We start from the raw sequence: 12,170 nt of genomic DNA, 5'->3' as shown, positions 1-12,170 counted from the left end.
TAGTGTTTATATGAACGGTGGCCGAAATATTCTGGTATTAATTACGAATGATGTATTGTACACTCATAATATTGTGAATGTATTAAATACAATGTGTTATGCTCATATGCTGCATTTGATCCACATAATCTGGTAGCATATCTCTACAGTCATTAAATGACTAGCTATTCTCTGTTGATAAAAAAAAGAACAAAACTGGCGTCTGCGCTGTCATCAAGTATCTCCAACTGAAACACTAATTCCAACAGTCAGCCATGCGGCATTGGTATCAATTTAAAGAAATGATTATCCTTCCTTTGTCACTGTCAACAGTTAGAAGTGGGCAGCGGAGTTCAAGAGCAGAAGAGTGCCGGAAATACCAGGACAATCTTCAACTAATTCTACAGAAGAAAATGCTGATAAAATACAAGGATGAGCGACAACTCACCACACATCGTATAGCCAATACGTTGGCACTTCTCATGAGAAAGTTAAAGAATAAATTGGATATAACAAAGGTTTCAGCACGTTTGGTTTCAATAATCATGTTGTTGTCATGGCTGCTTTGTATGACTGTGGCTTTGAACTTATTAATCATCCTCCGTATTCACCAGATTTGGCACCGCCAGATTTCTACTTCTTCACAAACTTGAAGAAAAACTGGTAACCATTATGTAAATGATGATGGTACAATTTCTGCTGTGGATGACCTTTTAATCCACCAGAAGGGAGCCTACAACACTAGTGTGATCTAGGCACTCGAACATCGTTTGCAGCAGTGAGGATTATGTTGAAAAATAATAACAACATGCTCCGCTAGCTTAATTTATCATAGTTAGGCTCAGAAGCTTTCAGCCATCCCTTATAGTTTATCATTCCCATTTTCTATCTCAGTATAATTGATATATACTTTATTCTTACATTTTGTCGACCAAGACAATTTATTTAACAAAATGTATAATCGTGTGACGCCAACTTTTTTCACCATAACATGGGAATTACTAGTAGGCTTAAGCTATACCTGGAAATGATCGGCCATCACCAAATGAACTTGGTGGTTAATTATTAATAATATTAAAAGGATTGCAGGTTTTTTTAGCATTTGTTCCGTGACAGGTATTTTTTTCATTCAAAATTTGGTATTATTTTATTAAAAGTTACACCGACTTAGTTGCATAATTTCAGAAATTGTTCTGATTTCTGTCCAAATGATAGAGCTGCTAGCAAGAACTGTAATGGGCAGTGGGGAAACAGCAATGGAAAAGGTTGTTTCTCATTTGATGACCCATGTCCTTCCTACTAGCAATAACTGCAATGGGCAGTGGGGAAACAGCAATGGAAAAGGTTGTTTCTCATTTAATGACCCATGTCTTTCCAGGCTGTTATACTGGGAACGATAAAACTGATTCCACAGTCTTTACCAAAACATCAGTTATTGACTGCGACTTGCTCATTTATTACAGCCAGCTTGGCATTATAGACTTGGACTATATGATGTAAAAAATAATCTAGATAGTTAAAAAATATATTGATGCACCCTTAAGACATAGAGGTCAGCATAAGAATTATTATTTTAGATGACATTTTAGATTACTTGTAGTTATACATGTATTTTTAATGTATTGAACACCATCAGGTGTTTCAGGTGATGCATATAACACATTTCTTTGATTTTGCAGCCATATTGTTAACCATCTTGAATTCTGGAAAGTTAATGCAATAACTAAATGTCCTGCACCTATAATACCCTGTATTTGAAGTACAAATTATTGTTTGGGGTAAAATAGAATGTAAGATATAGCCACTTCTTACTCCTAACGACCGTTGTCGGAGCCATCTTGGATTTGAATGATGATGCACTATCTCAGATAGCATATGTTGTAAATGTATTCCTTGGTGACTGAAAAAAAATCAATTCCTAACTTCACAATATTGCTATAGTTCATGTAAATTGCAAAAATATTAAACGTCGTTGTGTTTAAGATGGTCTATAAATACTACCACCCCTCACTTAAAGCCTAAAAGGGTTAGGCTGCTCATTTCAGAGATAACGAGTAGCGTCTTTGACTACCTTTCTTCCGCACAAAATAGGAGTACTTTTTTTCAAATACATGCTTCAAGCACAAGGCTATTTGACAGTGTGGTACTTGATGAAATAAAATTGCACATATTTTTGGCCCAGAAGAAACTCATTGTTTTTACAACAAACACACTCACATTTATCACCAATGACTGGACTTGTGGTATTAACTGCTCTATCAAAAGTTGGGTGCACGCCGAACTTTGACCCAGCCGGATGTTATTTGGTTTAGTACTACATATAGTACCAAATATACTGTGAAATCTTTTACTTTCATGGGCATTAATTTTCGTAGTTTTTCTAAAATACACATTTCGTTGTGTATTCAAATTCGTGGATCATAACTTCGTATTATCAGTTGACTGCACTAGTCCACGAAGACGAACATTTGACGACCGTGAATAAACGTGATTCCACAGTATCAGTCTCTATACCTGAACCGTTTGTGTGTAACACATAACTTTAAAAGTACAGATAGTTCATAGAAATGTATGAACCTCCCACCATAGGCATAAGTTTCCCCATAATATTTTCAGAAAGCTCATACAAAATCTTTAAATTTGAGGTAGAGTGTATTAACTGACAACAGTAATGACCATATGTGTATACTTCTAACTTCATATACATCCATACGGTACGTTTCTGAACGATAATATTTCAGATATTGATTTTAGGGATTTGGGATTGTACAAATGGGTCTATGTATTACATTGGTTATCAGGTGATTAATAATATGCCTTGTTATTCAATAGTTGCACGTTGTGTATTGTTCAACGATGTACTTTATTTGAGTGCACGTTTTCTGTTCAGGTGCGAATCCGGAGGTGGGTGCAGAGGGGCATGAGACCCCTTTTTTTTCGCTATTGTAAAAAAACAAACAAAAAAAACACCTTATTTAAACACCTCTTATCATGCCTGGCGCCCCACCCACCCCGTCCGTTTCACAAACCCCTGAATCTGCACCATCTAATTATGAACGTTTTTAATACAAAACAATTAAAAGTAGTTTTTATTTGAAAATTTACTTTTAAAATGAATGTCATAAATGAGATTAAATTAGAAATTTGGGGAGTCTGTTCGAAATATGTTTTGAAGTTTTTATCTTTAAAAAAATTATATTTAGCACGCAGTTTCGAGAGCGGATTTTTTTATATGTTGTATAGAATGCATTAGAGGTTCACATAATGCAATTTTTATTCCTAATATATGATATTGACGATATCGAAACACACTCTGATAATAACCTCTATATACTGATGACCGGCCTCGGTGGCGTCGTGGTAGGCCATCGGTCTACAGGCTGTAGGTACTGGGTTCGGATCCCAGTCAAGGCATGGGATTTTTAATCCACATACCGACTCCAAACCCCGAGTGCTCCGCAAGGCTCAATAGGTAGGTGTAAACCACTTGCACCGACCAGTGATCCATAACTGGTTCAACAAAGGCCATGGTTTGTGCTATCCTGTCTGTGGGAAGCGCAAATAAAAGATCCCTTGCTGCTAATCGGAAGAGTAGCCCATGTAGTGGCGACAGCGGGTTTCCTCTCAAAATCTGTGTGGTCCTTAACCATATGTCTGACGCCATATAACCGTAAATAAAATGTGTTTAGTGCGTCGTTAAATAAAACATTTCTTTCTTTCTTTCTATATACTGATATTCATATTCTAAGCAAGAAAATTCAAGTATATTTAATTAAAATTATTAAAAAGGGTTGGAAATCTGTAGGAAATCTGTCACAGAGAATACACTGAAGATATTTTTAAAACGCCGTCTTTAATGCATATAACACGACATTTGATTAGCTAATTAAATCAATTTGCGGCAGTAAAACCAGAATAACCTTTCGGAAATGTGGGGGATTCCCCAAGAGCCTATTTACATATTTATACGCTACTTATCGCTGTTCAGTTGGATGTACATGGCCTGCTTTTAAAATACCAACGTTGAATGTTATGACGTAAACGCTGTTTATAAATGTTTGTGTGACGCTGACAGGAATGCGGAAATAAGTAACGGCAACTACAGAGGCAGATCTAGGGCCCGCCCCCCCCCCTAATTTTTTTTAGTTATAATTTTATTATATATTAATTTATTAATTTTTTTACGATCCCTCTCCAAACCTTCCTCAAAGTTCCCTTGGCATTCCGCCTCATGTCATTGGGGACCCCTAAATGGATTTTCTGGATCCGCCACTGAACTATGCCGAGTTATGAATCTTCATAAGGCCTATCACCAGTTGTCGTGATGAGTATTCACAATAAGTGAAATTGGTAATAACGACTGTTATTGTCGTTAATAAAACAATAAACGATTATTAGGATAAACAGTTGTATTACATGTTTTTTTAAATCGGCTTGCGCTATAATTATGTTTTAAGGCGGATGACTTGAAACACGATAGTATTGACCAGACTTTTCATAATGCTGCCTTCATATTGAAAAATTATTATTTAAACTATTATTAAAAGTAAAATGCATTTATTGAATTAGAACGGGGATAACTATGTTGTAATTGACCATTTGCGGACGTTAATGTTGGTTTTACTGTCGTAAACATCCGTTTTACCATCTTCGCTCCGCGTAACCTGTAGAACTCAGTTTGCAACTGTAAAACCAGCATTGATTGAAAACATATTTTCAGGGGCGTAGGCAAATGGTCCGCTTTCAGAACTAAAACATACAGGTTTATACATACGGAGTTTCTGGTGGTGCAAAATAAAACTGAAAAAGGGTCCACTTGGTTCATATTTGAAACCCCCCCCCCCCCCCCCCCCCAAACGAGGTCCAGATCACGCTACGACCCTGATTTTATGGTACAACGAACAAAAGAATCGGGAAAAGAAGCATTAACGTTGGCAAATGATCAAACACAACATAGTTATCCCCTAAATAATTAAATTTCCTTTTGTTTCAGTTTGTTCATTTCTCGATCAACGTAAACATTACGTCGTCAGGGAACGTCATATCTGATGATCTCATTTTATATAGGCAAGTTGTTGTATCGTTAGTGTTTATAGACCAAATATATTTCAAAGTAAAGTATGACTTTTAGTGTTATTAACTTATTATTAACTATGATTCAAATTTAATTATAAGTATAGTCTGTTATTTCTTTTACGTTCATCTGGGTTCACAAAGTTTGTGGATGATTTAGTTTTTTCATACCCCGATGAAGTAAAAGAATAACATACAATCCTTAATTTATTAAGAATTTGCTGTAAAAAAAAAAACACAACAAAAAACCGCTGATGTTCTGTGACGTACTTAGATACACTTAGATACCATTGTATTTTTAATCGCCTCGCACTGGTTAAATGACGTCATACGTAACGTCACTTGGGATACTTTTGTTTATATTTCCTAAAATGTCTTAAAATATAAACATTTCTAAACAAAAAGTTTCCCAAAGCGGATTTTGGATATGATGTTCTACAAAACACGGCGCTTCTAATGATACCAAAATTATTTCTACACCATTTGTTTTCCAGGTACGACCGCATTTTCGCCTTCAAAGATCAGACTAAAATAAAAATGAGTGTATTATTCATCATTAATAACTATTTATGTTCTGTCCAGTGTCAGATCGCTGGCTATCCAGAGACCGGACCCGTGATGGACATGCCTGAAACCCTAGTGGTATAGGGGCATGATAAAATAGTTCACGCTCACGCTCTTTATGCATATTGTTTATATGTGAGCGTAAGTATTCATATTATAGCTGTACACGTGTAGAGATGCGCGGTATAACCAGTGTATACCGCAATACTTGAGCAATACGTACCGCGATATGTTTCTAGCGTACACAACTGGTCAAAGGCCATGGTATGTGTTTTCTTGTCTGTGGGAAAATGCATATAAAAGATCCCTTGTTACTAATGGAACAATGTATCAGGTTCACTCTGATTAATGAATGTGCTCTAGTTGTGTCGTCAAACAAAAGAACCTTCATAACAATCCGAGAATAGGTCCACAGACGGGATTCGGTCCAGCGACAATACTACCTCAGGCGAGCGCTCTACCGACTGAGCTACATCCCGCCCCCTGAATATTTCGAAAACAACGAGCACAGCTGTAGCTGCAATCGGAAGTACGAGAACGTCGACATCGTCGGATGCCTGTCGTCAACTGACCACTGTCGACAGATATGGATTCCGTCCACAATAGCAGCATGTCTTGTCGAGCCGGCGTCATCGTGTCATGTAGCTGTCTTCCGGACCGTAAACCTGTAATTATGGCTTTGACAGCAGCAGACCGCTATGTTTGTACATGTCGGGAAATTGTAAAGAGCGCTGATCGTACTTACTGTCTTCCGCACTTAACGTCGTACATGCTAGATGCTAACAGATACTGCGCACAATCAATTACACTGACACAAAACAGGGTAACAAGAAAAATTAAGCGAAGAACGTAAACAGTCAATTTGGCTTCTCTTAAACCAATGTAAGTGTTCGTCCATATTAACCATGGTGGATCCTGATTTGTGTTGAAGAGAGCTCAGAGAATGTGTCTTCACCGGCCCTTTGTTGAATTTCTGAAATCGTATTATAATCTTGTCGAAACCAGTTTTCATTGCTAAACGAGGGCGTCACGGCATTGAGCATCCTCCGGATCCGTCACTGGAGATTAATATTTTCAAGCGATCATTTTAATTCTTCTCTTTATTTTGTCACATTGACTATGTAATGCGTTAGTAAGTCGGTATTTGTCTGACTTAGAAAAACGTACATGCAACTTTCTTTGTGCTCAGTGTTGATCATCTAGAAATACATTGGGTTCTTTTGTTTTTTTGTTTTTTTACCGCCGGTAAACTCTTTCCATTTAATGTAATATTATAGCTCTTCAAGTATTATATTTCTTACACTTCCTGTTTTTGCATATTAAGGGTTTTTTTAACACTCAAAATGTTTCTGGTGTCGTGTCGCTACTTATAACTTCAACAGCGTTCAATATTTCATTAAAATGTCATGTGAATTTCAAATCGGCTTTCTTCCGAAAAATATGGCTTATATTTAATATCCTAAACGTAAGCACAGCGATTATATTACACCTGTTGATTACACGAGAGTAGCTTAATGAAAGGCATTGTCCTTTCTCCTCACTAAAATGGTACACCCGTGAAAATGGACACGTTTTTGGTTTATCTACAAATATATAGCACGTTTGGATAAAGTTACAATTGTCTGGGGCGTTGAAATAGGGATATGACCTTAAACATAAACTGGAGTTCGTCTCCATAGCCGTTACGTCTGAGAGTTATAAAAATGCATTTTCTGGTAGAAACACCGTGATGACAGCTCGCACAGTCACAAATACGACGTAGTATTTAGAGAGAAAAAATTAGTGTTTGCTACTTTTAAAACACAATCCGGTGTAATAGCCCAAAATATACCCTCGGCCAAACTATATCCGGGGTATAAACTGGACTAGCCCAGAATATACCCTGCGGTATAAAACAGGCTAGCCCAGAATATGTCTCTCTAGTCTGTAGGGTGCGAGACGTAGCCCAGTGGTACAGCGCGCGGTCGGAGTGGGATCGATCCCCGTCGGTGGGCCCATTGGGCTATTTCTCTTTCCAGCCAGTGCACCATGACTGGTATATCAAAGGCCGTGGTATGTACTACCCTGTCTGTGGTATGATGCATATAAAAGATCCCTTTCTGCTAATCGAAAAGAGTAGCCCATAAAGTGGCGACAGCGGGTTTCCTCTCTCAATATCTGTATGGTCCTTAACCATATGTCTGACGCCATATAACCGTAAATGCAATATGTTGAGTGCGTCGTTACATAAAACATTTCTTTCTCTAGTCTGTATTTCAATGTCCAGAGGGGTTTTTTTCCATCATAATTTATATATTTTGGGCTACAGAATAAAGAAATATCTTCTAAAATGACTAATCTGTGATAGTTTTATCTTTATGAAAGCAATAGTTGCTTTTCTTTTAAAGCGTTTATTATTATTTATTTATTTATTTATTTTGTATACAGGTTAGTAATAAAAAATTATGGTTAGGGGTATGAAACAGGCTAGCCCAGTTTAACCCCGGGTATAGTTTGGTAGGGTGTGTGTTATTTTGGGCTGCTACACCGGCTCTAAACTGCAACATCTCACGAGAATTTGTATTCAACTTGTATATTTGTTCACAGTCAGACCATCTATACTTGTTTATTACATTTTGCTGCCTTACCATTGCAGTTTTAGATGTTTATTGTAATCAAGATTCATTGTTTTGTAATTATATTGATAGAGTTGTGTATATTTTGTATGAGATTCCGAATAAAAATAAATTTGAATGTCATAGGGGTGATGGTGGAGGTGGGGGTGGGGGTCACAATGGGTTCGGTAGTACACTAAACGTCATCAGCTTAAAGTTATCTGTGGAACTTGTGCCACACTTCAACGGCAAGCAGTTCATCTCGTCTCCGTAGGCGCCAACCTCCTCAAGAACAAAACGGCCTTAACGAGGCCACTCACGTGGACATATAGATCGGACTTTAAACTTTTAGACCTGCGTTCAACATTTTATGTCGAAATTACTTTTTTTTTAAATAATATTAAATAGTCCGATCCTCACTTCTTCCTTTTATTTATTTTTGGACTGTCCTTCTAAAAATACTCCAAATTATATAAATATTCGGTCGAGCAGTCAATTTTTGTTTTGTTTGGCTTGTAACGTTTGATTTATTGATTTTTAATTCTATTCACTTTTTTACAAATTGCTATTTTCAAAATTCTGCCCATTTTCAACTCTACCCCCCCCCCCCCCCCCCCCCCCCCCCCCACCTTATCGGAGGCAGGACTCGGGATGGGCGTGTTCGGATCTATGATCTTAACCAATATTATCTTGACTGAAAGATTTTGACAATGTTGATTTATCTGATATGCATTCTGACCAATATGAGGTTATTACATGTAGAAGTAATACAGATTTACCATGTAGCAGCATATGTACTATGATTTATTTGACAGAAGCACTAACTTCACAGGTGAGCATGTTAGCATGAACCATGTTACTGCTGATAGTATTAGTACAGTTGAGTCATCTCAAAACAGTTTGCAATGCTACCTCACCCTGTAATAGTAACGGTAGCAACAACCCACCCAGTGATAGTAATTCAAATGAATATGTTGAACCACCCTGTATTTCAAGTGTATATTTACCCTCGGCTAATACTTTGTCTTACCTCCTGCTAGTACCACAGATGTTAACATACCTTGTGATAATATTTCAAATGTACATCCATCTTCAGATAATGATCTGTTAACACATGTTGACCCACCCTGTGATAGTATCTCAAATGTATACTTAACTGCAATGAATAATTTGCTTACAAATTATATTAACTCACCTTGTTGTAGTATTACATATGTATATGTATCTCCTGTTAGGACCACACATGTTGCTATACCTTGTGATAGTACATCATATACTGATCCATATTATGTTAATACAACAGATGTGCATATAGCTCCTATTAGCACCACAGATGTTGACTCACCCTGCTATTCAAATGTATATGTACATGTAAATCCATATAATAATATGTATCAGTACTACAAATGTATATTTATCTTCCGATATTACCCCGAATGTTGATATATCTTGTGATAGTACACCAAATATTGATCCATGCTATGTTAATACCATATATGCACATACAGTTCCTATTAGCACCACACATGTTAACCCGCCCTGTATGAGCACTGTCAAAAGTGGTCAACCTTATATAGCTGGGGAAATATACCATAACAATCCCAATTCACTGAACTGTGTCAGTTGTGAACATACTCAATTATCCTTTATTAATATTAATGTGTGTGGGCTGAGACGTAAACTAAAAGTCCCTGAATTTGTAGAATTTATATCTAAGTATGATATTCTTTGTTTTACTGAAACAAAAACAGATCAAACAGACTGCATGTCATCATTATTACCTGGCTATACCATTCTTCTGAATAACAGGGGGAAAAGATTAAATTCATCAGGTGGAATAGCCACTGGTATAAAAAATGAATTGTCTTCTACTATAGATTTCAAAATCACAAATAATTATGAACATGTATCTTGGTTTAGCATTCCCAGACATTACAGGTCTTCACGGAAAACTAACCATCGGTGTTTTTTCATCCCCCCTGTTGGATCTCCAGGCTATAAAGAAGATAGTTTTGATATTATTGAAAGTGAACTTATTGAACACATAGAACAACATAGCCCACTTTTACTACTAGGTGATTTTAATGCTAGAACAAATTGTTTCCTAGATTACACTGTAATTGATACAGACATTGACATACTAAACAACATGGAAAATGATATGTTAGATTTTTTAATGACATATACAAATTAGAATCATATAGTATACCCATAGAAAGAGCAAGTCAAGATATAGGCAAAATAAACAGTCATGGCATTAAACTATTAAACATATGTAAACCACACAATTTATATATAATAAATGGCAGATTAGGACATGGTAAACACATACGAAAATTGACTTGTAAAGATAGCAGTGTTGTTGATTATGCCATTGGCAACCATCATTTATTTAAAATAGCTAAACATTTTGATGTATGTAAGTTTGAACCACTTTTTTCAGATGTACATTGTGGTTTAATACTTAGCTTAAATGTTGATAAACATGTTAATGATAACGATACTTCTAATTAATGACATATTCAGCTAACAAAAAGCCTAGTAAATGGAAACCCGAAAAATCTACAGAATTTAAAAATAAAATTAACCAGGACTCACTCGAAATCATATCCGCAATGCTTGATAATCAGTCATTTGACGTTCAAACACGTCGATACTGCAACAGAGGTCATGAAAAATCTATTTGTAGATGCAGCTGAATCGACTATAGGTTATGCACGGTCTTGCACGATCAAGCGACGTGTAAAACTCAAAGGTAACCAATCACTGTTCGGTAAGACACACAGTTGTCGAATTCCCCGCGGAAAATATCATGAGGCAAAAAAAAACGTATAACTAAAAAAAAACTTTAGAAAATAAACAAAGATTAATTAATGCAAGTAAAACGTATAAAAAATCCTTGATGAAAGAACATTCTGTCCAAAGATTTAATATTGAAAAACAAATGCGACAACTGAGAACAAATGACCCAAAAGCTTTTTACAAACTACTTAAAACACCTAACGAAGATAATAACTTACCACCGTTAGATGATTTCTATCTTTTTTTTCCAAAGTCTAAACAAAGGCGAATCGGACGATAACGAAACAAAAATAAACTTCAATAACATAGACTCAAATAGTGAAAATGTGTTAAACAGTAGGATTGAAGAAAATGAAATATTAAATGCTATAAAACAACTGAAAAACGGTGTTCTGCCTCACATATAAACGACAATGTTTGCAGACAGCTAACCCTTTATTCACTTCCATATGAAAGTACAACAAAGGGATAGAATCAATACATGTACAAAAAGATTGAATCAATAAAAGAACAAAAGTATCTGCACTGAGAACACAGAATCAAATTAAATCCCTAACAATCAAACCTGAACTTGGCTTAATTTGGTGCGATGAAAGCTAAAATATAATTGTTTTATGGGGTCGAAACCTCTTATGTCCACTCGAAAATGGTATGAATAGATAGTCTTTGGACAGAGTTTTGCCTATTGCAGTATGTTTCAAAGTTACAAAAACACACCTAAACTAACTCGTAAACATATAAAATTCAATAAAACCACAAACTTACACCGTGAGGGGGCTAAATGGCTATATATTTGAATTATCGTGGCTCATCAACAAGTGCGCGGTGACGCGCGGTCAAAACAAGGGAGATAATCTTTGCAACAACCTTAAACACCGCAAAGGGTATCTAACTGATAAAATGTACTAACTATGGAGTAATTCTCATTACATTATCTGCGTAACAGCACACTCCCTGCCTGATATGAAGTATCACTATTCAACCTTAAACTTGGTCATCCTCAAAATTAATTATATGCGACATTAAAAAAAATAATAATAATAAAATAAAATAAAGAATACAAAAAAAAAAAAAAAAAAAAAAAATCCTGAAATCATATTAGACAATATCCAAAGTATAGCCAAATATGTAAAATGAATTGCATGTTACTGGTTAAAA

This window comes from Gigantopelta aegis, chromosome 10 (assembly GCF_016097555.1).
Source record: "Gigantopelta aegis isolate Gae_Host chromosome 10, Gae_host_genome, whole genome shotgun sequence".
Taxonomy (NCBI): domain Eukaryota; kingdom Metazoa; phylum Mollusca; class Gastropoda; order Neomphalida; family Peltospiridae; genus Gigantopelta; species Gigantopelta aegis.
Note: the sequence above shows the minus strand (reverse complement) of the source record.